The sequence below is a fragment of the Elephantulus edwardii genome, unplaced genomic scaffold (assembly GCF_000299155.1).
Source record: "Elephantulus edwardii isolate Elephantulus edwardi_28Jun2011 unplaced genomic scaffold, EleEdw1.0 scaffold00182, whole genome shotgun sequence".
NCBI lineage: Eukaryota > Metazoa > Chordata > Mammalia > Macroscelidea > Macroscelididae > Elephantulus > Elephantulus edwardii.
Genome location: NW_006399932.1, coordinates 6,000,210 through 6,026,921, shown reverse-complemented (window position 1 = coordinate 6,026,921; position 26,712 = coordinate 6,000,210). Strand labels below are relative to the sequence as shown.

At 43.0% G+C, this 26,712-nt stretch overlaps 1 protein-coding gene across 1 annotated transcript in view; it reads right to left on the bottom strand.

Moving 5' to 3' along the window:
* CHN2 (chimerin 2) overlaps window positions 1-26,712 on the bottom strand; it is a 415,952-nt gene that overhangs the window by 144,575 nt on the left and 244,665 nt on the right. The window lies entirely within an intron of this gene.

Sequence of the window (26,712 nt, the reverse complement as noted above, 5' to 3'; positions counted from 1 at the left end):
CCAAACTGTCAAAGAGTGGCATAGAAGGTGATTAGTTTGCACAGATGTCTAATAGACATTCTTCTCATCCCTGGAGTCCAAGCTGCTCCTCTCACTGAAAAGTGGGGTCTAGTTTCCTTGCCTTTGTATCTAGGTTGGTCCTTTGATTACTCTTGGCCAACAGGACATGGCACAAGAGATACTATAAGACTTATGACGCAGGTCAAACAACAATGACAACAGCAGCAAAAATCCATACTGGACTTAATCGATACTCTTACAGGGCACCCAATGAAGAACTGATGCATTTGAGTTGTAGTGTTGGCAAAGAATCTTAAGTATACCTCGTAATTCCAAAAGAACAAATCTATTTTGGGATGAAGGATAGCCAGAATAGTCCTTCAGAGAAAGGAAGGGAAGACCTCATTTCATATATTTCAGGCAGGTGATGAAGAGAAGCCAGGCCCTAGAGAAAGATATGATACTTGGAAGAAAGAGATTGACAGAGTGACTACACCACTGGGCTTCAGCATAGCAGTGGTAAAGTTGACACAGGACTGAGCAGTGTTTGTGTTGTACAAAGAGTTACAATATGTTGAAGCCAATTTGACAGTGCTTAACAATAACAATGATAATAATAATAACACAGGGGTAGATTGGGGCTTAGACTTTAAGAGGTCTAAGCCACTGTGTGGAGAAGGAGAGGGAAGTTTCAAGAAGACAGAGAAAGAGACTATGGAGTATGAGAGAAAGACTGGGATCGGGGGATCAGCCTCGGCAGCCCCAAGACATTCCAGTCACAATAGCTGGGCTGCCAGGCCTGTGATCAAGGCAAGTTACACCTCAAAGTCTGGCTGTGAATGGTGGGCAACTGGTGGAAAACAGTGTTGAAACCCTCAGAGTGGAAAGACTTCAGTCATCAACAATCATTGTATTGTTGTTTATTCATTCTAGAATGGAAAGTACTCTTCAAACATTGCTAAATGTGTACACCTACAACAGATGGAGCCAAACTGTTCTTGCAGTAAACATGCTGGTGTCCACAGCATTCAGATCAGGTTAGGTTCAGCCCCTCACAGGACAGTATGATCCTATTTGGCTGGTACATACACACCCTCCCTCCCACACACCCCCCAATATAACTTTATAGGCAGCTGTAAACTGAGATGTGTCTATTTGAGTCATGAGAACTTGGCTTTATGCAAAGTGGCATGTAATGTTTCTACTTTCCTTTTTGAGGACTTTCTTTTAAAAATATTGTGGTGAAATTTCCGTAACACAAAATTAAACATTTTTAAGGTGCACAAATCTTTGAGGCTCATTTACAATTGTATCATGTGTAAGTATTTCACTCCTTTAAATAATGGGCACTATTACATTGTGTGTATATACCATGGTTTCTTTATTTGTTCGTCTGTTGATGGACACTTGAGTTGATGTTTCTACTCCTTATTTCACAGGAGGAAACCTCTCCAGAAGCCTGTATTGCAGACTAGGCTGGTGCAAATGCTTCTTTTGACCAGTCACTGCCAGAGGGAGCCAGGAGCCAGAAAGAGGAGGAATGAGAGGCGAGGGGGAGAGAATAGAGAATATCTGTCCAGATTTACTTACTCGGAGGGGAAGCTCCAGTGGAGTAGTATGTAGCATGTCGCACTGTTAACCACAAGGCAGAACATCTCAGATTGTTTGGATCCATCAGGACCTCTGAGGGGAAAATCTGGGCAGTCTCCTCCCATTAAGCTTTACTACCTAATTACCTGATGGAGAGTCCTGATGAGTCAGAACTCATCATCATTGCTGATTCCACAGCAATGCTTACTGAGGATTTTTTGAGAGTTTTCCCCCTCAAAGGTTAACAGTACACGTGCACCTCAGTCAGAATTGCCAGACTTTATACTTATCACCAGAAAGCCTATACTACCGATGGCTTTGAAATTAGCTTCTTCATTTACACATCTCTCCCTTCCTGCCAAAATAGACTTTAAACACACTCTCGGGCAAAAAACTAAACAATAACCCACAGCCTACACAGAATGCTGCACTCAACATGACAGAAAACTGTCATTGAGTTAACTCAGACTCATGGCAACTCCATATGCGTCAGACAGAACCGTGTTCAGCAGGCCTTTCCACAGCTGATTTTTCTGAAGCAAATTCTTAGGTATGTTAGGGTGATCAGACCTGCCTGCTGGTTAAGAGCTGGACACTTAACTCTTTGTTCTCCCAGGAATCTTAGCATTGTGGGGGCACAGTAATATTTGTTGACTTAAGCAGTGACTAGGAGAAAAAGCCTTAAATGAATAACTTGTGACAGAAGGAGCCAGATCCTTTGATGGAAAAACTATATATGCAGGATGTCAACTGCTTTGGGGAGCCATTTGCCGGGAGTCTTCTTATACCGTAGAAGTTACTGAACTGCCAGCCGACAGCAATGTCAGAGGGGGAGCCTCCCAGTTGTCACTGATTCCACATAAACCTTTTTCCTTCTTGGTGCAGCAGCCAAATTATAGCTCAAGCAAAAAGCATAATTATATTCCTAAAGGCCAGGGGTAGCTGCTGAAAATACCCTCACTATGAATAAAACAACAACAGTAAGATAAAGTAGGATTACCCATCATGCACTGGGAGGCAAGGCGTGTTAGAAAATGATTTCACATTTGTTGTCTCCTCCACAGTCTAAAAATATTAGTTAAATAGTGCTCTAGCTGATTGACACATACGGTTAAGTCTAACATATTTCCATTTGTATTTACTGATGTTAATTCTCTCTAACACACACACCTCCCGCCTACACACACCCATATTCATATTCACATCCACATTGATGCAGAGAGCCTTATCACTCTGCTAGTACTGTTCTTAGATGCTGTTGAATCAGCTGCAACTCACAGAGATCTTACCTCTTAGACCTATTTTGTTAGAACAAAATACTGCTCTGTCTTGCAAACCTCACAATTACTGCTCTATTTCAGCCTGCAGTTGTAGCCACTGGGTAAATCCATCTTATTGAAGCTCTTCCTTTCCCCCCTCCCCTTTCTGATTCTCTGTTACCAAGCACAATGTCCTTCTCCAAGGACTGATTTCTCCTAATAACATGTCCAAAGCACTTTTCATCCTTGTTTCTTAAAAGCATTCTGGATATATTCCTTCCAGGATAGCTCTGTTACTGGGTTCAGTTCTCCATGGTATACTTAACATTCTTTATCAACAACATAATTCAAATACATCAACTCCTCTTTGTTCTTCCTTATGCATCATCCAGCTTTGATACAGCTGAAGATAATGGAATCAGAGACACTCTAGTTCTGAAGATGCCATTTTTTCCTCAGCCTTTATAGAGATTCTTTGCAGCAGATTTTCCCAATGCAATATGTTATTCAATTTTCTGTCTTCTGCATCTTTGGGTGTTAACTGTGGATCCAAGTAAAATGAAATTCTTGATAATTTCAATTTCTCCTTAGTTTATTATTATGCTGCTTATTGGTCCAGTTGTGAGGGTTTTTGTTTTCTTTGTGCTAAAGTATAGTCATTATGAGTTCATATGGACTTGATGTCCATGGGTTTAGCTTTGCTACATCCTACTTCATACAGCCTCACCTCTCTGATTATTTGCCTATCTATAGATTCAATAAATATGGTGAAAGTCTACAGCCCTGAAGTATACTTTTCTTGATTTTAAATCATTCAAAATTGTTTTCTTCTGTTCACACAACTGCCTCTTATTTCCTATAAATTGCCAACAAGTTCTTGCCATTAGGTCTGGTTAAGAACAGGCTTCCTCTCAAAGGATCACAAATTTAAGAACAGAATGTGTTCACCAGTGTATGTTTGTATATATATATGCAAGGTTCATGGCAAAATTCAACTTGTGTGTTCGGGGAGGTTGTTGCTGGGTGCCCTCACATTGGTTCCAACTCATCTATCTTATTCAGTGTCATTTTCAAAATTATGGCTGTGTCTGAGTTCATTGTTGTAGTTATGGTGTCATATCAACTTGTTCTTTTTAATTGACACCTCTACCAAATACAAGATCTTTCTCCAGGAACCAGTCCTTCCTGATAAGATGCTCAAAGATGGTGAGAAGCCTTCCTCTCCTACTATCCAAGGAGCATGCTGGCTAAACTGCTTCCAAGATAGAGTTAGATGTTCTTCATGCAGTTCATGGCTTACTTGTTATCCTTTGCTAATACCACAATTCAAAGGTATCAGTTCATTTTCAGACGTCTGTACTCATGCCTAACTTTCACATGCATGTGAGGTGACTGAAGGGGCCTCATTAGAGGACTTCCTAAAAGTGCTGAAGAGCACAGTTGCTACTCTGAGGACTAACAATGTTGGGAAGGTATCAAGTTAAAATTATGACCCAGGCATCTGATGGTCAGAGTTTAAACCACCTCATCTATTCAGAAGCAAAAGTAAAAATAGGAGATGAAAACCTTAGAGACCACATATGACTTAGTAAGTGAGTAAAATGTAGTTTTCTAAGTTAATTGGATTAATTTCTTACTAAGTTGTCTTAGTCAATATACTTGAAACAAGAAATTTCTAGGGAGAGAGCAATGATGGTTGGCATTCATTGGTGACATCAAAGAAGATGGAAAAAACCTCCACACCTGAACATTTATTAGCCTGGAGCCATCTGTTGAGGGAACTGCAGCTCTACAAAACCCCAGTATTTTTTTAGGACATCACAGCTTTATAGCAAAAGTTAATTCATGCCTGTGAGTCAGGATGTTGTCACTGAATGTATCTCCTGAGAAACAGACATGGAATTTCAAAGCGAGGCCATGATACCTAAGGACAGAGTGTCACAGGAAGCAGGGAGGCCCCACTTTGAGCCTCTTTGATCCCACACGCTCTTATCAGTAGGATAGAAAAAAAGGAAAGTGGCTGAATATTGGAAAAAGATTCTGTGAGATTTCTTTTGGAGCTAACTAAGCCCCAACCTTGGACACCAACTTGCCCCAACCTTGGTGCAGGTGGTGAGTGTTTCAGTAGGCTTGCCTTCAGCAGACTCCTATGAAAAGGGCCACTTGCGTCTCACCTTGACCTAAAGAAGCGAGTGGACAACCTGGGCATGTGGCCTCACAGGGTGAGGTGAAAGAGAAGAAACAGCACTGCCACCTAAAAGCATTTAAACTCTCAACAAAAGTCACTGAGTTGGTGCTGACTCCCAGAGACCCTCCAGTGAGTCTCTAAATCACAATGGAGAGAGAAAGCCCACCCTTTTCCCAGAAAGTCCTAGAGGGATTCGAATCACCAGAGCCTGGCAGCCTTTAGGTGAGCAATGAATGCAATTCCGGATGGACTATGCCATCCTAAAGAGCCGGGCGAAAATAAGTCAGCTATGGGTCAGTTCCAATTTGACACTACACATCATTATCGTCATCATCACCAACAATAGTTTGAACTACAGCAAACTGTTTTTTTTTAAAAAAAATTATTAATTTTTAAAAAATTAATTGTAATGAAAGTTTACAGAGACTTAGGGTTTCCAGTCATTCATTGTTGCACAGGAAATTGGCTTTTTAATTTTTTTTCTTCAGATCAATAACTGTCAGAATTTAAGAAGTTCATAGCTCAACTGAAATAATTTCTAGGCTTTTACACCTAATGGCGTTTCCTCTACATCAAGCTAATGAACCACATAGAAATGCAATGAAACCCTATATCTTTCTGGAGTTGGAACCAACCCATAGCTGACCTACCACTTGGTTTCCAAGGCTGGATGTAAATTGCATGAGAGGAGATTGTCCATTTTTCTCCTGTGGAGCTGCCAGTAGATTTGAACCACCAGACAGGTGTGACCACTGGGTTAAGATTGCAACACTCTATGGACTATGAGACCATAAATATCTACAGAGAATGAGTAACTTGGGAAAAATTCTTTCTTTTTTCTTTTATCACATCAACTTTGATAACTGTCTTCTAAGGACATGAGTTGATTTGCTAGACTAAGTTCTGAGAGGTCACAGAGTTGAGTAAGCCCCAACCTTGGCCTTGGCAGTTTGTAACCCAGCATTCACTCTATCATTGCTGTCTAGTCAAACTGACTCATAGCTGACCTTCCAGTTGGTTTTCAGAGGCTTTAAGGTACACGAAAGGAGACAACCCATCTTCTTCTCACAGAGCAGCTTGTGGAGTCAAACCACTTGCCTCTGGCTTGGTAATGCAACTCCTTACTCTCAAGGCCACCGGAGCTCCCACCTCACTCAGCAGGGGCGCACAACCGTGCTCAGAAAAGGTGCAGGGGGATGCTAACAGGCATGCAAAGGAAGGCAGGCAGAAGGGCTCTGAGAGCTCCAAGGAGAGGTGAGGGCTTGGCTGTGCCTGGCATTACCTGGTGCCAGAAGTGGCTGGAGAGCAGCCCTGAGGGAATGCTCTGGTACAGCGAGGAGAGAGAAGTGCGTCTGGCTGAGGAGCTTACAGAGACTGGTAACTGATGAGTGCAGAAGCACACACTTGACCATGAGAACAGCCAGGCTTATCTAGCACATGAGGAACCCTGGGGGCGTACTGGGTAAGTCTCAGCAGCTAACCTAAAAGCTGGTAGATGGAATGTGTCCAGAGGCTCCACAGCAAAAGCCCTGGCCATCTGCAACCATGAAAGTTATCACACAGGAAGTCTTGTGGTATGCCTGTTGGGTCATTAATAGCCTCTGCGAAGCAAAAGTCAACATCTATGGTGATGCCACATGGGACAGACTAGATCTGTGCTCCAGAGGGTAATCTTGCCTGTAATCTCTGTGGAGGTAAATTGCCAGGCTTTCTTCTGAACTTCCTCTGGTTGGATGTGAACTTTCAACCTTTAGGTGAATTTGCTGTTGTGAACAATCACATTGCAATCGACCAATTGCTGCCCTCCCAGCCGGTTTTCAGAGGCAGTAAATCTCATGGCCGTTGACTGCTCAACTTTTCCCTGTGTGGAGCAGCTGGCAGATTGGAACTGTGTGCCTTTGACAGCAGAATTCCTTATGGCTAGGCTACCAGAGCTCTCAGGCTAGTAGGCAAGGCAAACTGCTTGCATCACCCAGGGGCTCTTTCCTGGCAGATAGTTATTATTTTCACTGGAGGCAGCTGAAACACAGAGAGCTGAAGTGGCCCGGCCAGTGGGTTTTAATCCTGAACAGTCTGGGTCTGGACTCCATGCGCTTAACCACTGTGCTGTGCCTTCTGAAGGAGAGCCCTGTAGTGGCCATGGAAGAAAGTGTCATAACCATTTAAGGAAACATATATAAAAGCAACCAACAGGGTAGTTGACATTTTGTTTATATCCTAGGAGAGTTTAGTATGAAAAAAGCATGGAAGATTTTGTGTGTTTGTGTGTGTTTGCATGTGTTATGTATGTTTGCACACACATTTTATATGTATATATGTATGTTATTCATGTTATATGTATGTATATACAGAATTGCTTTACATACCAAGGAGCTCTGGTGGCATAGAATATCATTTAGGGAGTTGTTGCCAATCCAGTGACCACATCTCTCTGGTGTTTCAAATCCACAACGGGCTCCCCAAGAAAAAGAGAGAAAGATGGACAATCCTTCCTTCCCGATTTACAGCCTCAGGAACCCAGAGGAGGGTGTGCTATGAGGTGTTTCCAACTCAAGAATAAGAGTTGAGTTTGAGAACAGTTCTCCTCGACCAGCTAGACAAGTGTGGTCCCTGGACCAGGAGTGTCAGCATCTCCATCCCAGACCTGCTGTATCGGAAAAGAGGGGAGTAGGCTTCAGAAATCTGTGCAAACAAGGATTTCTGATGATTTTCCCAAAACCAACTCCCAAGTCCCTCTGCCATGGACTTGGTTCTGACTCATGATAATCTGGAAATTAGATTTCCATGACTGGAAGTCTTTACCTGAGCGGACTGCCAAGCTTTCTCTTATGGAGCGGCAGGTGTATTTGAACTGCAAACCTTTTGGTTATTAGGCTGACACATTAGACACTACATCATCGGGGCTTTTTTGGATGATTCTTAGGCATGTTAAAATTTGAGAACTTCAGGACTAGATAAAACACGATCAGCAGCCCAAACATTGTTGACCTCTTGGTTTCCCATTCTTAATGCTGTTGTCTCACCTAATTGAAAGAAACCCTTTTCATTCTTAAGTAACAGTTATTTCCATTTTAATGCCCTTTAGACTATTTCATCTACAGGGAACTTTTCATTAAAGGTTAGGATTTTTGTAGTCCAGGTTAATGAGTAATTTTCTTTTGTTACCAAACTCAATATTACTATTTTTAAAAGTCAAGGGTCTTTCTCATCTTTTTTATTTCTTTATAAATGGAGAGAAGACTAACAACATGTTCTTTCATTTAATAAACATTTATTCTGTAAGGATGTTTAAGAGATGTTAGCATAAGACTTTGGAGAAAAGTGATGTGAAGAAGTAAATCTATAGGTTAATGCGGGACTTGGTTCGTTCATGTCATTTACAGTCAGATCATAATTGACGCATAGCTGATTCAATAGATTTTCAGAGGCAGTAAATGGCATGGGAGCAGACTGCCCATCATTTTTCCACAGAACAGCTAGTGGATTCAAACTGCGTACTTTTGTGTTGGCAGCACAATTTCTTCCTGCTAAGCCACCTGAGCTCCCCATTTCATCCATTGAAAAGTAGTGTTGAGTTTCTATTTCTCTCCCCAAGATCCTTGGTGGCACACTGGTCAAGCACTTGCTTGGAGCAAGTTACTAACAAACTAGCAAGCATAGTAATCAGCTTTTACTGAGACAAGTCTAGGAAACCCTGAAGGCCAGTTCTACCCTATACTGTGTGATCACTAAGAGTGATCACAAGTGGAATCAATACAGTGGCAATGGACATTTCTGAACAGATAAAAAGGCAAAGGATAATTTACCAAACTCTGTCCTTCTGACATTTGAAAGGCAAGGATGATACTTAACTTTGATAACTGTGTCATCATTTATAAGTGGAAAAGGCAGACTTATTAAAACTTATCTTGGAGCAATTAGATTTGAAACTAAAAATGTGGATGTCTCAGTATTGTTGTATCTGCCTCCTACCATGTGCTAGCCATCCATCCATCCATCCAATCATCCATCCATCCATCCATCTTCCCTCTAGGCAAAATCAATTAATATTTCCAGAACTCCCAGGCAGAAAAGGAAAACTTTCAAATCAGCTTATTAGCTCATTCTCCTATTCACTCACCCATCAGGTAGCTCTCAAGACCCCCGAGGCCACCTACTGTCCCGTCCTCGGGCCTCTCACTTTTCTACAAGGTCTTTTTCTCCGAGGTACCTCTAATAGACTTATTCTGGCTGGCTGAGCATAAACTCTAACCAAATTAGCATTAGACCAAAAATCAAGGGCAATGCGTTGATGCACGAACCCAAGTCTAGGCCTGCTCAAAGGCTGCTCCTGTAATCTCTCTCAGCCTCCACTCTCTAGTTCTTGGTTCAGCTTCCTTCATAACTTCATTTTTAGATGGCCCTCCCCAAGTGTTGGCTTTTCATCACTCTTGGTTCCATATTCATGCTTTATTCTTTCACAAGCTCATAAAGAAAGAGCACCTCTCTTTATGAATTCTTCTAGTAAAGACGCAGGGATAGGGACTGACTGACTATCCTGTGCCACTGGCCCATTTGGAACTATTTTTTTTTAATGTGGTTGGTCAGAATAAAGAAGAAGAAAACCTGACACAACTTGGTCCTCAAAGAAAAGTTACTTATTTTATTAATTATTATGACATAAGAATGAATGAATGGAGCCCTAGTGCAGTGACTGCAGGGATGTTAGCTCTCAGGAAGTGGAGAGAGGCTGTGCTTCCTGCTTCCAGCCAGCAGTTCTCCTTTGGATCCACGGGGTTGCCAAACATCAGAACAAACTTAACAATGACTCAGGGACTTGGGTAGAGTTAGGCAAGCCTGCAGAACAAACTACCCGAGCCTGGTCCACACAGGTATGTGGGACAGGGAGCTGAGTGGGGGAGAGGGCAGACACTGCAAAGAGCTAGATCATCCTGTGAAAAGGCAGAAAGGCATGAGAACAGCTGTGCTTAGGAAACGTGGCTTGTTCACATCTGATGGCTTCTTGAGTGCATCTGGGGAAAGGCTGTGGGCACAGTTGAGGTGCAGGGTGGGGCAGGGAGGAAGGTCATAAGAGATCATATGTGCCACACCAGGGCACACACACTTAGGGAACCGGGAGCTCTGGAAAGGATCTGGATTCTAGCCTCATCACTTCCCAGCGGGGCACCTATGAACAGGGAGTCCCTGGTGTTGTAAATTGGTCAACAGACCTGTCTGCTAATTAAAAGCTGGAGGTTGAGTTCATCTAGAGCATCCCAGAAGACAGGTCTGAGGATTTACTCCTGAAAACTCAGTTGTTGAAGAATGATTCTACTCTGACAAACACAGGTTTGCCATGAGCCAGAATCAGTTCGATGCACAACTAGACTGGATTTGCTTTTGGTCATGAAGAAGTGACTTCAGTCGCCTGCATGACTCCCTCTAAGTGCTGTTCTGAGAATGCAGTAAGATGGGAAACCCAAATTACTCACACCTCCTATGGCACCCCTGGGCAGCACAAACAGTTAATCACTTGACTACTAGAAAGGTTGATGTTTCAAACCCATCCATAGGTGCCTCAGAAGGCAGGCCTGATGATCTGCTTCAGAAAAACGATAGCCTTGAAACCTTGATGGAGCAGTTCTACTCTGTACATAGGTTGCCACGAATCACAAGCAATGACAAAATACCACTACCTGGCACATGGCAGACACTGGTGAATGTCAGTGTTTGTTCCCTTGAGCCTTGTGTTATTTTACTTACATATTTTTATTGGCTTGCATATAATCATTCATATGCTTTGTTTCATGCATGTACAGTCTGTTTCACACAATTCATTGTATTTATTCATTATATTGTGCTTTTCTTCCCTTACAATCATCTTAACAACAGATACATTTGTGAAAGCATATAAGCCAGCTTATTCCATGCCTCATGCTTTAATAGCCCCATTTAAAATAGCCAATTTCTGATTTGCCCATCCTTATCAAGCCAGAAATTTGAGGGAACAAGCCTGTCCCATTTGCTTATGGATGCAGACACTCAAAGCTTTCAAACAGAACAAATTTCTTCAGCAAAAAAGACTTGCATTTTGTGTGTAATCTACTATGTTGTGGTTTTTTGTTGTTATGTGCTGTCCAGTTGCCTGTGACTCATAGTGACCTTATGTACAACAGCCCTAACCCTTGCCCTACTCTGTGCCAATCTCACTATCTCTGACACAACTACCCCAATTACCCCAGTCACTGAATCAATCCCCCTTATCGACGGTCTTCCAGTGAATTTAAAACTCTGTGCAATGCGTTCTGTAACCCAGAGTTTGATGAGTCTTTCGAAGGTATGATGACAGAGAGAAGTGGGTCATGCAGTACTTCTAACACTCATGATGAGGGTAACTATGGTTTCAATTTTCTCTCATTACAATTTATTCCGGCATGATTGGAAGAAGGGAGGTGCATGCTTGCTGCTGAGCATACTCGTTATGTTGGGATTTTATAAAGGTCTAGAGAGCTTAAAAATACTTCCAAATCCTTTTAAAATTCATACAGCTCGAGGCTAAAGACATACACTGGGATATTTTTTTTTCCTTTTATCAAACACAGATGAAGGCATGTCTGTCTGCAATGATCACTTCTTTTCTTAAGAAACTCCCTCAGCCATATGTGTTTCTTCCTGAAGACAAATTTGCTAAAAGCAGATAATTAAAATCATGTCACAAAGAGACAGTACTGCTATCTGAAGAGGGGAAGAATCCCAGTATAATGAAAGCTTTTGTTGAGAAGTTTTATAATTACACCCAAAGAATTTATGTTTGCCAATGTGGTAGAGTGGACAGGGCAGCACACATGCAAGTCAAAGGCACTGTGTTCCCCCTCTGCCATCTCTGTTTGCTCACCTTAATCTCTTTTATAGCACATAAGAGATTGGCTCAAGACATACTCTCCACTAGTGTTCATTAACATAACAAAGACACCTCATTATCAGATGGAATTATAACTTTGGACACAGAGATTGGGATTTACAACATATGTTTTTGGAGAACACAGCACAATTCCTAATGACAATTATCAGTTCCCTAAAATCATTCAGGAAATAAAATTTAAAAAAGTTCTTATATTATGAATTATTTGATATAGAGTTTATATGGAATAAAGGTATGTTGTCAACAGCTTCATCTTATTTGGATCCACAATCAACACTCCTTAGTATCAACAGAAAATAAAGACTACACATAAGGGAAAATCTGCAAGTAGGGACTTCTCCAAATTATTGAGGAGTAATGATGTCATTTTGAGGGCCAAGGTGCGTCTGATTCAGGCCATGATTTTTCTGATCACTTGCTATGTATGCATCTGAGAGCTGGCAATGAATAAGGATGACGGAAGTGGTGATACCTTTGAGCTGTGGTATTGGAGAAGAGCACTGAACATCCCATGGATGGCCAAGAGAATGAACAGATGAGTCTTGGAGAGGGTACAGCTAGAGTGCTCTTTGGAGGCAAGAATGATGAAGCGTTACCTCACATACTTTGGACATGTTACTATGATGTACTATTCCTTGGAGAGAGACATGATACTAGGAAGGGTGGAGGGACGGCAAAGGAGAGGAAGACCCTCAACCAGGTGGACTGACACAGTGACTGCTGCAATGGGCTCTTGTGTGTGAGGAAGCGTGAGGATGGAGCAGGATAGGACAGGGTTCAGATCTTTTGTTCATGGGGTTGCTATCATACTTGACTTGATAGCACCTAACAACAACACGGCATGTTGGGACATGTGTGTGTGATTCTGAGTCTCATTTCTGACACTTACCTTGAGTATTAAAGAAGCAAATAATAGTCATTCTTTCACACACACACACACACACACACACACACACACATTCAGACACTCATGGAAATAGTAAAAGAGTTGCATCTGTAAACCTTATTTTTCTGATGGCTGGATTATACAGCTTCATAAATGAGGTCTAGGTACAAAGTGAAATATTAACTTTTTGGAAACTTAAAAGCAATTATGTATAAAGAGAGATAAAACCAATGGGGGCATTTATAAGCTATCATCATAAAACCTAGTCAGACATTTCATTACTGAAAAGTGAATAATTCAAGCAAGCTCTGTAACCTGCATAAATAAATGAACACAGAGCCACGATGACTAACTGTCAGCAGCGCCAATTAGAAATTATTTTGGAAATAAAATCCTTCCTCTTCCTTGTGACTGACTGAGGGGGAGATCCCACAGGCTAAACTTGTAGATAATAAAGATTGCAAGTGGAATTTTGAGTATTCTTTTTCATATTTTCAATTTACTGATAACCTAGGAGGCCCTAAGATCAACTATCTCATCACGTACATCCAACAATGCAGATGGGGCCATATTTCTTTCTACATTATTGTTGTTGTTGTTATGCGCCATCGAGTCACCTGTGAATCACAGAAAACCTATGCACAATAGCTCTGAACTTTTTCCTATTCCGTGTCAATCTCACTGTCTCTGTCTGACACACTTGTCCCTGTTGCCTCAGTCACTGTATCAATCCATCTCATGTAGGCTCCTTCCTCTCCTGTGCTGTCCCTCCACTTTTGCAAGCATGATGTTCTTCTCCAAGGACTGATCCCTTCTGGCAACGTGGCCAAAGTATGTGAGACACATAGTTTCAAAATCCTTGTCTCCAGAGAGCATTTTCACCCTCTCCAGGATATAGCTGTTTATTATCTTGGCAATCCATGGTATGGTCAACACTCTTCTCCAGCAGCACTACTCGAAGGCATCTTCCTCTGTCATGCTTATTCACTGTGCAGCTCTCTGATGCATAACAAGTAATTATGAAGACCATGGCCTGAATCAGGAGCACCTTAGTCTCCAGACTGACATCTTTGCACTTCAGCATTCTGGAGAGATCCTGGACCGGAGACTCTCCCAATCCAATTGGTCTTTTTATTTCTTGGCTGATGGTTCCAAGAGTGTTGATTGTGGAGCCATATAAGCTGAAATTGTTGACAATATCAATCAATCTCTTCACCATCTAACATGGTGCTTCCAAATGGCACAGTGGTGAGAATTTTTTATTTTCTTGATGTTGTGCTTCAATCTACATTAATGTCTTTTTTTAAAAAAATGACTCCCTGGAAAGATCATAAGTAGATAAGAATGTTGTTTATTAGACTCTACAAGATGGCGCCTTCATCTTACTTGAGTATATGTATTTGTTAAAAGGGGCCAGTCCTTGGAAAAGGACATCATGAAGGAAAGGTGGACTGTCACAGAAAGAGAGGAAGACCTTCCACAAGAGAGACAGACATTGATGACCACAACAAGGGGCTCCAGTATATCAGAGGCGGTGAGGACTGCGTAGGGGAGGGTACAGTTCTGCAGGTCACTCTGAGCCACGGTTGATTCAAAGGCAACTAACAGCAACACAACAAGAAATTGTTAAGAGGTCTGTAAACACACTTCTGGAAAGCCAGGAGGAGGCAAGGGGGAGAGGGATAGTTTCCAAAAGTGGCCTCTGACTTGCCTCCCACGTCTACCTGGGAAAATCAAGACATAGCTCTCCTCTTCCTTTCAGTCAACACCAGAGGGCTCCTCTTCTCATTTGCTAGCTCTGATTTACAAGATAGCAGGAATTCTTTGATGAAAATAAAAATGCAACCAACTCTGAAAACCTGAGCTCTTTCAATAATGGTGTCAGGTTGTTGTTGTTCAGAACTGTTGAGTCAGAACCAACTCATAGCTGACCCTCCAGTGGGTTTTCACAGGCATTATGTCACACAGAAGGAGATTGCCTCTCTTTTGCCCCCAGAGCAGCTGGTGGATTCAAACTGGGTGCCTTAAGTTGGCAGTGCGACTCCTTACCACTAAGCCACCAGAGCTCTGAGTTATAAGACTATGGAGAGCAGCTGGCAGACATGGTATAAACTACGGTGCGTCTAAATTCAGAATAGCCAACCTAACCTCAAGACAAACATTACACTGAGCCGATGGCCTCACGTGTGTCTGGGTGCAACTCTGCTGCACACACTTTTTAGAGGCTGATTTTCAGAAGTAATCACTGGGACTGTCTTCTGAAATGCCTCTGCTGGATTTGAACTTTTAACCTTTTGGTTAGTAGCCAAGATTCTTAACTGCACTCCTCATGGAACCCAATAAAAACATTACAATGCTTAAAAGAAAACTAAGAATTTATTGACTAATATAAATGAGTGGTGTGTCGCCAGCACATACACTAAAATTAGAATGATACAGAGAAAATTGGCATGGCTCCTGCACAAGGATGACACGCAAATTCGTGAAGTGTTCCTTATTTTTCTCGGAAGGGTGGAGGGACAGCACAGGAGAGGAAGACCCCAGATGAGATGGACTGATACAGTAACTGGGGCATTGGGCATTGGCATATTGGAGTCAGTGAGATTGGCTCAGGACAGAGCAGGCTTCAGATCTGTTGTACACAGGGTTACTATGAGTTGCAGGTGACTTGACAGCACATAACAATAACAACAACAATAACAACAATGTAGCTTAAGCACCAGGGTTTGATGACACTTTAAACTTGGGACCCCAGCTTCTAGTCTGTTTGTGGACAGTGAGCCAAGATGAATGGTTCTCTACTGGGAATAGATAGCAGAAATACCTAGAAATTGGTTTTCAAATTACACAGGTCCCAGGCATGACTCTTTCTGCTGCTCTCCGGACAAGAGCTAGTGGGAACACCTCAGGAGGCAAAATTACATATCAGGGCGAACACTAATCCAGTATTAGACTCAACCCTCACCCTCTCTGCAGGCAGACAGAGTTCTGGAGACAGAATAATTTGTTTCTCAGTGACAAAAAATAAACATACTTGTTCCTTCCAAGCACCTCCATGAAGACATACACACACAAAATTTTCTAATGAAAGTGCTTTTCCTCCATCTAATTTCTACTTAGAATCCTGGTTCTCAGAGTGTGGTAGGTGGATCCCAAAACGCTCCTAGGGAAAATATGACATTAATTTCTCATTAACTGCCCTTTTCACTGGTTGAGATTACAACTGGTCAGGTTTAGATTATATAAAAAACAATATTCACATTTAAATGAGAAGTTTATATAAATATTCTTCCCCTTCTAATTACATATCTGTGTATATTCTGCAATGAAATCAATGTCATCACAGGTCATTGCAGAAGGAGATGTGAAAATAAAGCCAGATACTAAAAAAGACTTACTGAAAGGGAAAAGAATGTCAAAAGTCATACATATGTTTTTAGAATATAGTTATTTTAATAGTGTATCTATTTGTACAACACTATGTGTTTATTACTGTTATATCTAAAGGAAATAATAAACATCTTTATTTTCTCAGTTTTGCTTTCAAGTAGAGTAATGACATAGTGCATTATGTGTCCCATGTCTAACCTAAAAGTCAATCGCTGGAATCCACCAGCTGTTTTGTGGGATAAGAACCCGTAATCTCCTCCTGTAATGATTTACAGCCTCAGAAACTCAATGAAGGATCTCTGAGAGTCAGTATCGATTCAATGGCCACCGAAGTAAGGAAGGAAGTAATAAAACAAAGGTGGACAGTTTGAGCCTACCGAGAGGCGACTTGGAAGAAAGGCCTGGCAATCTACTTCTAAAAAAATCAGCTATTAAGACTCTAGAGCACAGTTCTACGCGAATACATGTGGAGTTGGCATGAGTCAGAATTGCCACGAATTAGAATTGGCTGGGTAGCAATTCTCTTTTTAATAGCTTGCAAGACCTCTATGGTATCTTCAGCAATTTTATAGAGTATAAAGGGGTTCTGAGACCCAAAAGCTGGAGCATCTCTGGATGACAGTCCAGTAAATCAGGTTATTGGGACTATTTTTACAATTAACTCTCCCAGGCTTACCAAGCTAACCACCTGCTTATACAGAGAACGAGCTACAGTCATCAAACTACAAAACAGACACCCCCTAGTCATTGCATGGACTAAACTGTGCTATAAAACCAGATGAAATGGGGACGATTCAATGGATTCATTGCTGGAAATTTGTTCTTGCTCATTACTCCCACATCTGTTTTGGTCTTTTGAATATCTCCAGCCTGCAACTCCACTAATAGTCACAAGATGGCGCTGCTTACACAGAAAATGCGTTGCTAACTTGCTAAGTGCTGCGCTTCCAAAGTGCTCCTTGAAAAGAGACCTTAGCGCGCATAGTTTGGGCATGTTACCAGGAGACGCTGGTCTCTGGAAAAGGACATCATGCTTGGCAAAGAGGAAAGCCTGAGAAGGAGAGGAAGACTGTCAATGAGATGGACTGACATGGTGACTGTTAGGATGGGCTAAAGATCAGCCAGGGCATTCCGTTGCACTCAGGGTGGCTATGAATGAGAGACAGCTCAAGCATCTAACAACTCACCTTCAAACTAGCTGATTCCTAAAGAAATTTCCCCTCTCCGTTCTTCTGCTGTGCAATTGTGAGCTGGGCCTTGCTAGGATGCTGAAAGATAGGCCTTAAGTATTTCGAATACCAGCAGAGTTAACATGTTTCAGCAGAATGGATAGAATAAGAAAAACTATTTAGACAACCTGGGAATTTATTGCAAATTAGCCAATGAAAAAGAAAAGCATCACACTGAGTTACCATCTGATACAGTGCAGAAATGTCTGCCTTGCGCTCCCACCCAGGTGAGAAGCCACACAGTGTTCACAACAGCTTTGAACATACTGACAATTGACACAGGGCTGGGCCAACTCCAGGCAACTAGAAACAATGATGTGAAATTTGGGATGGGGGCAAGGCCTACAGGTGACTGATTTTATCAAACCTAATGAACAAAAATGATTGTATAAAACAATATGAAAGAAGAGTAGTGAAGAGTAGTATAAAACACAATCTATATGATCTTTATGAGCAAACCAATATACATATTAAAAAAAGAACAAACAAATATATCTTGGAGAGGGGGTAAAAAGAAATTTGGGATCGGGCAAATAATGAAGATTTAACCCATTTTACATAATTGTTGTTAGATGCTGTCCAGCCAATTATGACATACCCTCAAGTTGAACCTTCAGTGGATATTCAGAGGCAGTTTATCTCATGGGAGAGACTGCCCATCTCTTTCCTACGGAAGAACTGGTTGATTCAAACTATGTGTCTTTGGGTTGGCAGTGCAAATCCTTACCATTAAGCCATCAGCGTTCCCTCGTGAGTTATAGTGACTCAATAAATAACAAATTAGAACCTTGCTGTAGTCTACATTGTTGTTGTTATGTGCCGTCGAGTTGTTTGCAACTCATAGTGACCTATGCACAACAGCCCTAAACCCTGCTCTATCCCTTGCCAATCTCACTGTCTCAGACATGCCTATCCCCATTACTCCAGTGATGGAATCAATCCATCTCATCGAGGGTCTTCCTGTCCTGTGCTGTCCCTCCACCCTCTCAAGCATGACGTCCCTCGCTAAGGACTAGTCCCTCCTTGCAACATGTCCAAAGTATGTTAGATGGAGCTTCAGAATCTTTGCCTCCAAGGAACAGCCTGGCTTCACCCTCTCCAGGACAAACTTGTTTGTTCTCCTAGCAGTCCATGGTATATCCAATACTCTTTCCCAGCATCACAGCTCAAAGGCATCAACTCTCCTTTTATCATCCCTAGTCATTATACAGCTCTCTGATGCATAGCAAGTAATGGCAAAGACCATGGCCTGAATCAGGTGCACCTTAGTCTCCAGACTAACATCGTTGCTCCTCAGTAACTTGGAAAGGTCTCTGACAGCACACTTTCCCAATGCAATTTGTCTTTTAATTTCCTGGCTGCTGGTACCAAGAGTGTTGATTGTGGGGTCAAGCAAACTAAAGCTGTGAACAACCTCAATCTCTTCACCATCTATCATGATACTGCCAATCGGCCCTACATTACCCTCATCTTATAGAGAGACAGGCTGAATGTATTAGGATGATTTGCCTTTTATATTCTGGTACATCCCTAGTCTTGAGACCACTGGTAGGGGGGATATGGGAGGGGAAAAAAGATGTTTTCTGGGAAAAGTGGATGAAAAGGATCTCATCTCATTTTCACAAAGAAATCTGTAACTGACTGTGATCAATAAGTTGTGGCCTCCACTGCACTCGGACCAGCTATCTCATTTTCACAGATACACATTTTTTTTTCACAGCAGTGGTTCTTAACCTGGGCTTCATGTCAGAATGACCTGGGAGCATCTAAGACGGAGATGCCTGGGCCTTAGGAGTTAAATCTGAACCTTTGGAGCATTCCTATTTTGTAAACATTGCAGTTGATTCCAAAGTAAGGTCAAAGTTGAGAGCAACAGTCCTGAAGATGGGCTTTGTCATTTAAAACACCACCAAGTGGGCCCACAAAAAGGCACCTTGACTTTCCCTTGGTCCCATCATTAAATTACTTATTCTTAGTTGATTGTTTTCATCATTTACATGTTAGGCAGTAACCTGGGACAATTAACTAGCCAGTTGCTGGTTATTGATTCCAGTTCATGACAGTCCTGCCTATCCCCTCCCCCCTCAAGTAGAGCTGTTCCACAGGGTTTTCATTGGCTGTCATCTTTGGGATGTAGGACTCCAGGTCTTTCTTCCAAAGTACCTTTAGTTAGATTTGAACATCCAACCTGTCTTTCGGTAAGCAGCTAACCACATCAGTAGCTTGCATCACCCAGGGACTTCTAACTTTAGGGAAGGAATCAAGAGAAAAAAGGAGTAAAGCATATTTGCATCAACTCATGCATTCGTAAGCATAGTTTGTTATCTTAAAAAGGTTTTTGTGAAGGATTTTTTAAATGTATGCATAGAAGTAGAGATGGTGGAGGGTCAGTGTGAGAAAGAGAATGTTCCTTGAGCATGGATTGACACAGTAACAGCAACAACGGGCTTCAGTAGGATGAGGATTGTGACAACAGCACAGGACAGGCAAGGTTTCCATCCGTCACTCACAGGGTCACTATGAGTCATATGCCACTCTTTGGCACCCAAAGACAACAAATACAGTTGGAAATACAATTCTAGAGTCTCAAATAGAATGCGTAAGCTTCTGAGAAAGTTAAGATGCATTAAGGTATATGAAACTGCCGTCCTTCAAAGAAAATGCTTCCCTCTGTGTCTGATAACTTTGATTTCTCTGCCTGATCTTCAGTCTACAGTCGGTTCACATCCCTTGCTGCAATTCAGAATCACCTGAGAAGCCTTAAAGATCACAGATGCCTACATCTCGCCAGTGGAGGGGCTGACTCAACAGGTCAGGAGAGCTCAGCATCAGAGTTTTTACAAAAGCTCCCTGGTGAACCTGTCCTGCAGCCTGTCTGAGAACCAAGGGCCTAATCACAGCAGCTGTTTCTTAAACTGCACGATAACCCCCATGCTGTCCAGGGATTCTGATGTAAAACAATTCTTTGTAAAACCTAATTTCCAGAGAAAATGTGATCTAAGTTCAAATCCATTCTGATGGTGTTATGTATGGTTCCATTTCAAGCGATCACAGTCATTACTGCACCTGCCACTTTCACTAGCTCTGTTAAACCCATCTTCATCTATTCTGTGCTCCAGAGGGAAGGCTGGTTATGGCAGTTACACATTACTTCCAGGGCACCTCCTGTGGAGAAATCGACAGGTTTTCCAGACCTTGTAATAGGAGCCTATCAGTTCCATCCCTTTGGTGCTTTCCACATTAACAATTCCAGATTTTTCTCCAGGGTGATAAACTCAGGTCTCTGCCCTTCAGAAGATAAGCAGTGGACGGCAATGCGCAGCATCACGTCTGATTCACCTGCCCTCAGTGAAGTCACAGCCTCCGCATCCTACGGGGACGAGGTCTCATCGGGCATGACACCCTCACAGAAACTCATTCAGGAAAAGGATGATGGCATTATCTTGCCATCAATTCCAGTCCCTGAATCTGCCATTTTACCCAGGCAATTAAAGCAATGTTAACAGTCAACGTGCTCTCCCAAAGGTTGCAGGTTCAACTCCACGCAGAGGCTCCACGTAGAGTCTGTGATCTACATCCAAAAAACCCCACTCGCTGAAAATCCGATGGTGCACATGCAACGCCCACTCGAATGCGCATGCGCACTATCACTGCTTTGCTCCACTCACACTTCGCCTGTTTTCTGTTTGTTTGTCTACCTGTGCAGGAGGCAGGAGACTGTCTCCGATGGGTTCCATCCTCCTTTGTTCTTTGATTTGCCTTCTAGCAGGGTTTGGCTGATGGAGACAGAGCCGGGAGCTCTGGGCAAGGAGGCCAAGGAGTCACGGTATTTCCTTCCCTGGCCCCTCTCTGGTGGCCCAGTAGCCCAGGACCAGATCACTGGTCCCATCTGATATTCCCTTGGCTGGCTGTAAGAGGCCCTCTTGTGAGATCACCTGAATGAGCCCCTTCCTATGCGATCTCCGCCTATGGGAGTTTCCCCTCCTAGGTGAGTCTCCCCCTTGTGCACAAGCCTCCCTCTTGTAGGAGCATCCCCCCTCCTGTGGGCGCACTTGCATATTCAGGTCCCCCTTCTTTGCAGCCCCTTCCAGGGCACAGCCCCTGTGGGAGCCCCATCAGGCTCCCGTCATCCCTAGCGCCCTGCCTGGTCTCTTCGGCACCGGAGTGCCAACAGCTTCCTGCCATTACCAGCTCCTGGGAAGATCCCTTAAGTTCTCTTAAAAAATCTCCCAGCTGAGAATGTCTTCTGTTTCTCTCTGGGGTCCCTGACTGCTGGGGCATCTTCTGCAGTAAGTGCCATCTGTGCTCTGTCTTGACTTTTAAAATCACTCCCTCTGGAGTCATGCAAGTGTGACTTGTGTGTTTCTGCTTCAGCAGGTTTGGGCTGGGGCTCGAAGATCTGCTTATTAACAGGTTGTTGATCCCTGTGAGAAGCACAGATTTAAACCTTTATCTAGGACACGGCATGCTAGGCTATTCTAAGAGTATGTGCACGCCTCTGGTAGTTGTAAAGTGGGAGAAAAGTTGAGAGAATTCCTGCTTTCCTTTAGGGAGACCCAGCTCATCTCCTGACCAATGGACCTCATGCACTGCCACCACCCACAGAAACCTAGGTTCAGAGTAACAAAGACAAAGAATAAAGGCCTGGAAATCTACTTCTGAAAATCCTATGGATCACAAGAGTCCAGTCTCAACACAGGAAGGGTGTAGCACCAGGCAGCGTTCCACCACTGTGCCTCCACTGATAAGGCAGGGCTGACCTCAATCTTTAACAGAAAGCTGCCAAACAGAGTCTTTGTCAAGGATACCGGGGTGTGTATGTGAGGGAATGAAGGGAAAAGGGTGCTATCAGCATGCGGAAGGGCTGGGAAAAGCAGCTGGTTCTTGCCCCATGAGTCATCCCTGACACCTGAGGGCTGTGACCTTCCTCTGTCCCCCAGAGTCACCAGAGATGCTGGGATGTGGAGAAACGTCAACAGAGGTCAGGGGACAATGGGGCTTCAACTTATTCCCTAGATACGGTCAACCACCTAGAGAGGTTGGCTGAACCCACCCATGGGCATGCAAGTCTTGATGGTCTGGTTCTTTAACCATGACAGCAAAGAAAATTCTATGGAGCAGTTCTGTTCTGTAACACATGGGGTCACTATGAGTCAATATTAACTCAAAGGCAACAGGCTTTTTGATTATTTGAGTTTTAAAAAAGACTTAGTAAATCACTGTGATGCTAGTCAAAATTGATCCCTATTGTGTCAGGAGCTGACCATTAAAATGGCAGTATTAAATCTGGGTGAGGTAGCCCACCTTACACAGGAGTGTTTGAAACTGGTATGTATGTAAGAGAAAGAAAGGGATTGAGGGAGAAAGAGAAATACGTGGTATATGGAAAATGTTTTATTCAAGGGTTTACTTTAAGCTATGGGAATTTAAGACATGTTGTTAGATGCCAACAAATGAATTGACTATAACTCCTATGAACAACAGATCAGGACCACACCCCATCCTGCATTATTTTTATGATCTTTGATATTCTTGACCCCATTGCTACAGCCACTGTGTCAATCCACCTTGTTGGGGTCTTCCCCTCTTCCTGTGACCCTCCGTCTTTCCTCCCACGATGCCATCAGAACTCATTTTATTTGTCTTGCTATCGTTATGTGCCATCAAGTTGGAAATGATGGTCAAAACCATGTTTATTTAAAGCCATAAAACTGAAGGGCAGAGTTGGACCCAGTTATATTTGAAAGTCTCCAAGCTTGAACTTAAGCACAGAAAGTCTTGGTTTGATTCCTAACGGGGACACTTTCGGTAAAATCGAGAAGATGACTCCTGCCATATTCCTCCCCTAATAAAGTTGTTGTGATGATAAAGTCAGAAATCGTTTGCTATTGGTGAAGCCCCTGAATGACTCTGAATATCTGTGCAGAGGCTAAATATCGTTGTTAGCTTACTTGCTTATGGTGCTGTTTTTGAAGGTCAGCAGGTAATCTGTCTATGGGACAAATTCTGAAATATGGTTAATAAGAGAAATTATACCGGGCATGACCATTTTAATTAAATGCACCAAATGTTGGCCCCTGTGTAACTCTTTCAAAATCAATTACATAAATAATCAGCAAAGAAACAGGTCACTATTGGCTAAATTACCACAACTACATTTTTTTTCTGTCACCCTCTCCAACCCCTTGCCTCATCTACAGTTATTAAGATCAAGTTCACTGCTAACAATCTTGACAGGAGATAAATCTGGAAAGTACTCAAATCTGATGGGGTCGGTCATCTCTTTTTTGCCAATTAGCACTGTTAATCATCTTGGATCCAGGGATAACGTAGTCTCTCTGGACTTCTCTGGAAATTATCAATAAATCAAAAGGGGGCACAATATTTAAATACTCAGGGAAAACAAAATGCTGGTTGGTCTAGATTGGACAAACAACAGGAAACCCACCAACTGTCCTTATTAAAACCTTCAAAGAGGGGCCATTACGAAGCACTCAGGTGCCCCCAGCAAAATGCAGTGATTCCATTCAAGTTCCTTCTACCTCTTCTCTAGTCCCTGCCTCCATGGCAACAGACACTGACCTGCCCTTAGGGGAAACGGAATCTCTGCCAAGACTCAGACTTTTAATAATTCCACCTGTCAATACAGGTCAGAAGAAAATGGATGGATTTGTACCGAGTTACTTAACAAACCTAGTAACAACATAAGTGGCCCCAGCAAGTGAACAGGCCCAGCGCTCAAGGCCCTGAGGAAAGCTAAAGATCCGGTCATTAGTGTCCACAGAGCTGGTACCCCCAATGCCTGTCCATCAAAATCCTTGCCTGCATGTGGACGTCACTCTTCAATAGTTTATGTATTGACCTCAGTCCAAGAAAAGTGTCCCAAGTGGCTTGTTCAAAGTAACAACTGTTCATCTGATTATTAATGTGCCCAAGAATTTAATTTTAATGAATAAATAAAAAGAACCATAAAGAACTTGTGCTGTGCTACGAGTTCCTTCTAGGAATATTGTGTAGAAATATCTGTTTTATTGTCTAAAATTTTCTCTGGAGGGAGACATGGATTGAAGAAGTGTGGAATATCAATTCTGATGCTCAGGATCTTAACTCTCATCTCAGATAAGAACACATTCACATTCTTTCATTCTCATACTCTCTCTCTCCCTCCCTCCCCTCCTCTTGAAATGTTCTACTGTGCAGTCCCTGGTATGTAGGGGGACTGCATTTCTGGTAGCTCTGTTTTCTGATTGGAAAATACAAACATTGTTGCAGAGATGCATTTTATGAATTATCTTCCGATCTGCCACGGCTGGGCAAGGCAGCTTCCAGATGCTCTATTCTCAATTGCTTTGGAAGAGATTTTGTGAATAATGGAGGGGATTTTTTTTTTAGGCCCAAACAACCTCTGAATGTTGGGACCCACATCTTCCCTCTGCCTGTGCAAATGTAAGCAATCAGCCCCACCATTTCCCAGACCAATTATTTGAAAAAGAATAAACAGGTGCTTCAGAGGCACTGGAGGTATAAAAAGAAAATGGCAAATGATTTTTTCATGGGCCAGCTGCTCAGCTCTTGTAATGCAGGGAAGGGTCTTCCAGGCAAGAAAGCTCAATTAGCAAATCAATTAGGATCCTCTTCTCCCTCTAGACAACAGGACCACACTGCCGCCCTTTGCCCTCCTCCCCACCTCAGTGCTTCCCAGCCTGGCCCCAGCCAGGTGCAGGTTACACAAGGAGCAAGGGAAACTCAGGCAGGGGTTTTAGATTGACAGCACAGTGACCTTGTGCATGGCAGCATGAAGCTCTGCCCGGTTTGGGGGCTGCCCTTACAATCTTGGGGTGCTTACAGCCATTGTCAGAGTCACCCCGTGAGCTCTTCCCAGTATCCTGAGCACCTGCCAGCCTGAGGGCCTCATCTTCCAGATCTGCACTTATTTGCTAAGCTAACAACCCCACGTGGAATTGTTCACTCCAGTACAAGTCTGTGCTTGCCTCGCTGACTGGGGGCTCTGTTACCATCTGCCCATCTTATTGCTGTTAAGTCAGACCCTTCTCAAAGCTGACCCTCCAGTGAGTTTCCTGAGGCTGTAAATTGCATGGGAGGAGAAGCTCTGATCCTGTTGGGAAGGCGCTGTGGAGCTGTGAGATAAACAGAAGGCAGCCAGCCAGAGGAGCAGAATCTCAGATGTGGTGAAAAAATACGGAACTGTCCAGTCCAGGTCAGTAAGTGAGCAGCACAAAGGAGCCCATCTCACCTAGTTTAAGTGGGCTGTCTAGCTGTGCCCACCAGCTGGGAACGAGTCATTCAACCCGAGGTTCCTTTGCTTTGTCACTAAGGGTGGATGACTGGGGTGGGGAGCCTTCTAGATTAAGGATTAGCACGCCCAGAAGGAGCAGTTGTTGTTGTTGTGTACCATAGAGTCGGATCTGACCCACAGCTGACCCTCTGGCGGGTTTTCAGAAGCAGTTGGTCATACTGGAGGAGACTGTCCATCCTTCTCCCATGGAGCAGCTGGTGGCATTGAATCATGTGATTTGCAGCGCAGCTTCTTACTGTCCTCACTACTCACTTGTTTTAGAAGCTGGGCTCTGGATGTACTGAATGCAGGGTTGGTTCTTGGTTTGTTTTTTCCCCCCCAGTGGAAAACAGGACCAGGCAAAGCAGAAGATGCATTCAACAAAGGGCCCCTGTCACAGGGTCAGTGATTGCCAGGAAAGGATGGTCAGACCTCCGTCAGCTCATGTCTCCACGCACATCCACCCTTCACAATCACCCATTTACAGATTCTCTGATCCTCAGTGATGCATAAACTCTTCATCTGGGGTCACAGGACAGCCAGACTTCCCAGGCCTCCCAGTGTCACCACCACTGCCCTACATCTGTCAGCAGAATCTTTATCTAGGGAAAGTCACCTTCAAAAGACCACTGACCTATGGAATTCCAGACAGTCACCTAATCCTGACAGAAGCCACACAAAACCCAGCAATTCAGCTAGCTGCGGGAACTGTAGATGGAGCCAGTAATACTTCAAATAGTAATTAATGACCAGTGACTCTTTTCATCATACACCACTGAAGGACATTTCCCCCCAGGCCACACAACCAATTTAAGTATCAGGATAATTACTGAAGACCTGGCTTCACTTCTACCGGACTATGGCTTGGAGGAGATCATTGATCATCCAGGCCTCAGTTTCCTCAGCTATAAAAAGAGGGAATTGAACTGAGAGACTTCTAAAGTCAATTTTAATAAGGGTTGGATTTTTTTAG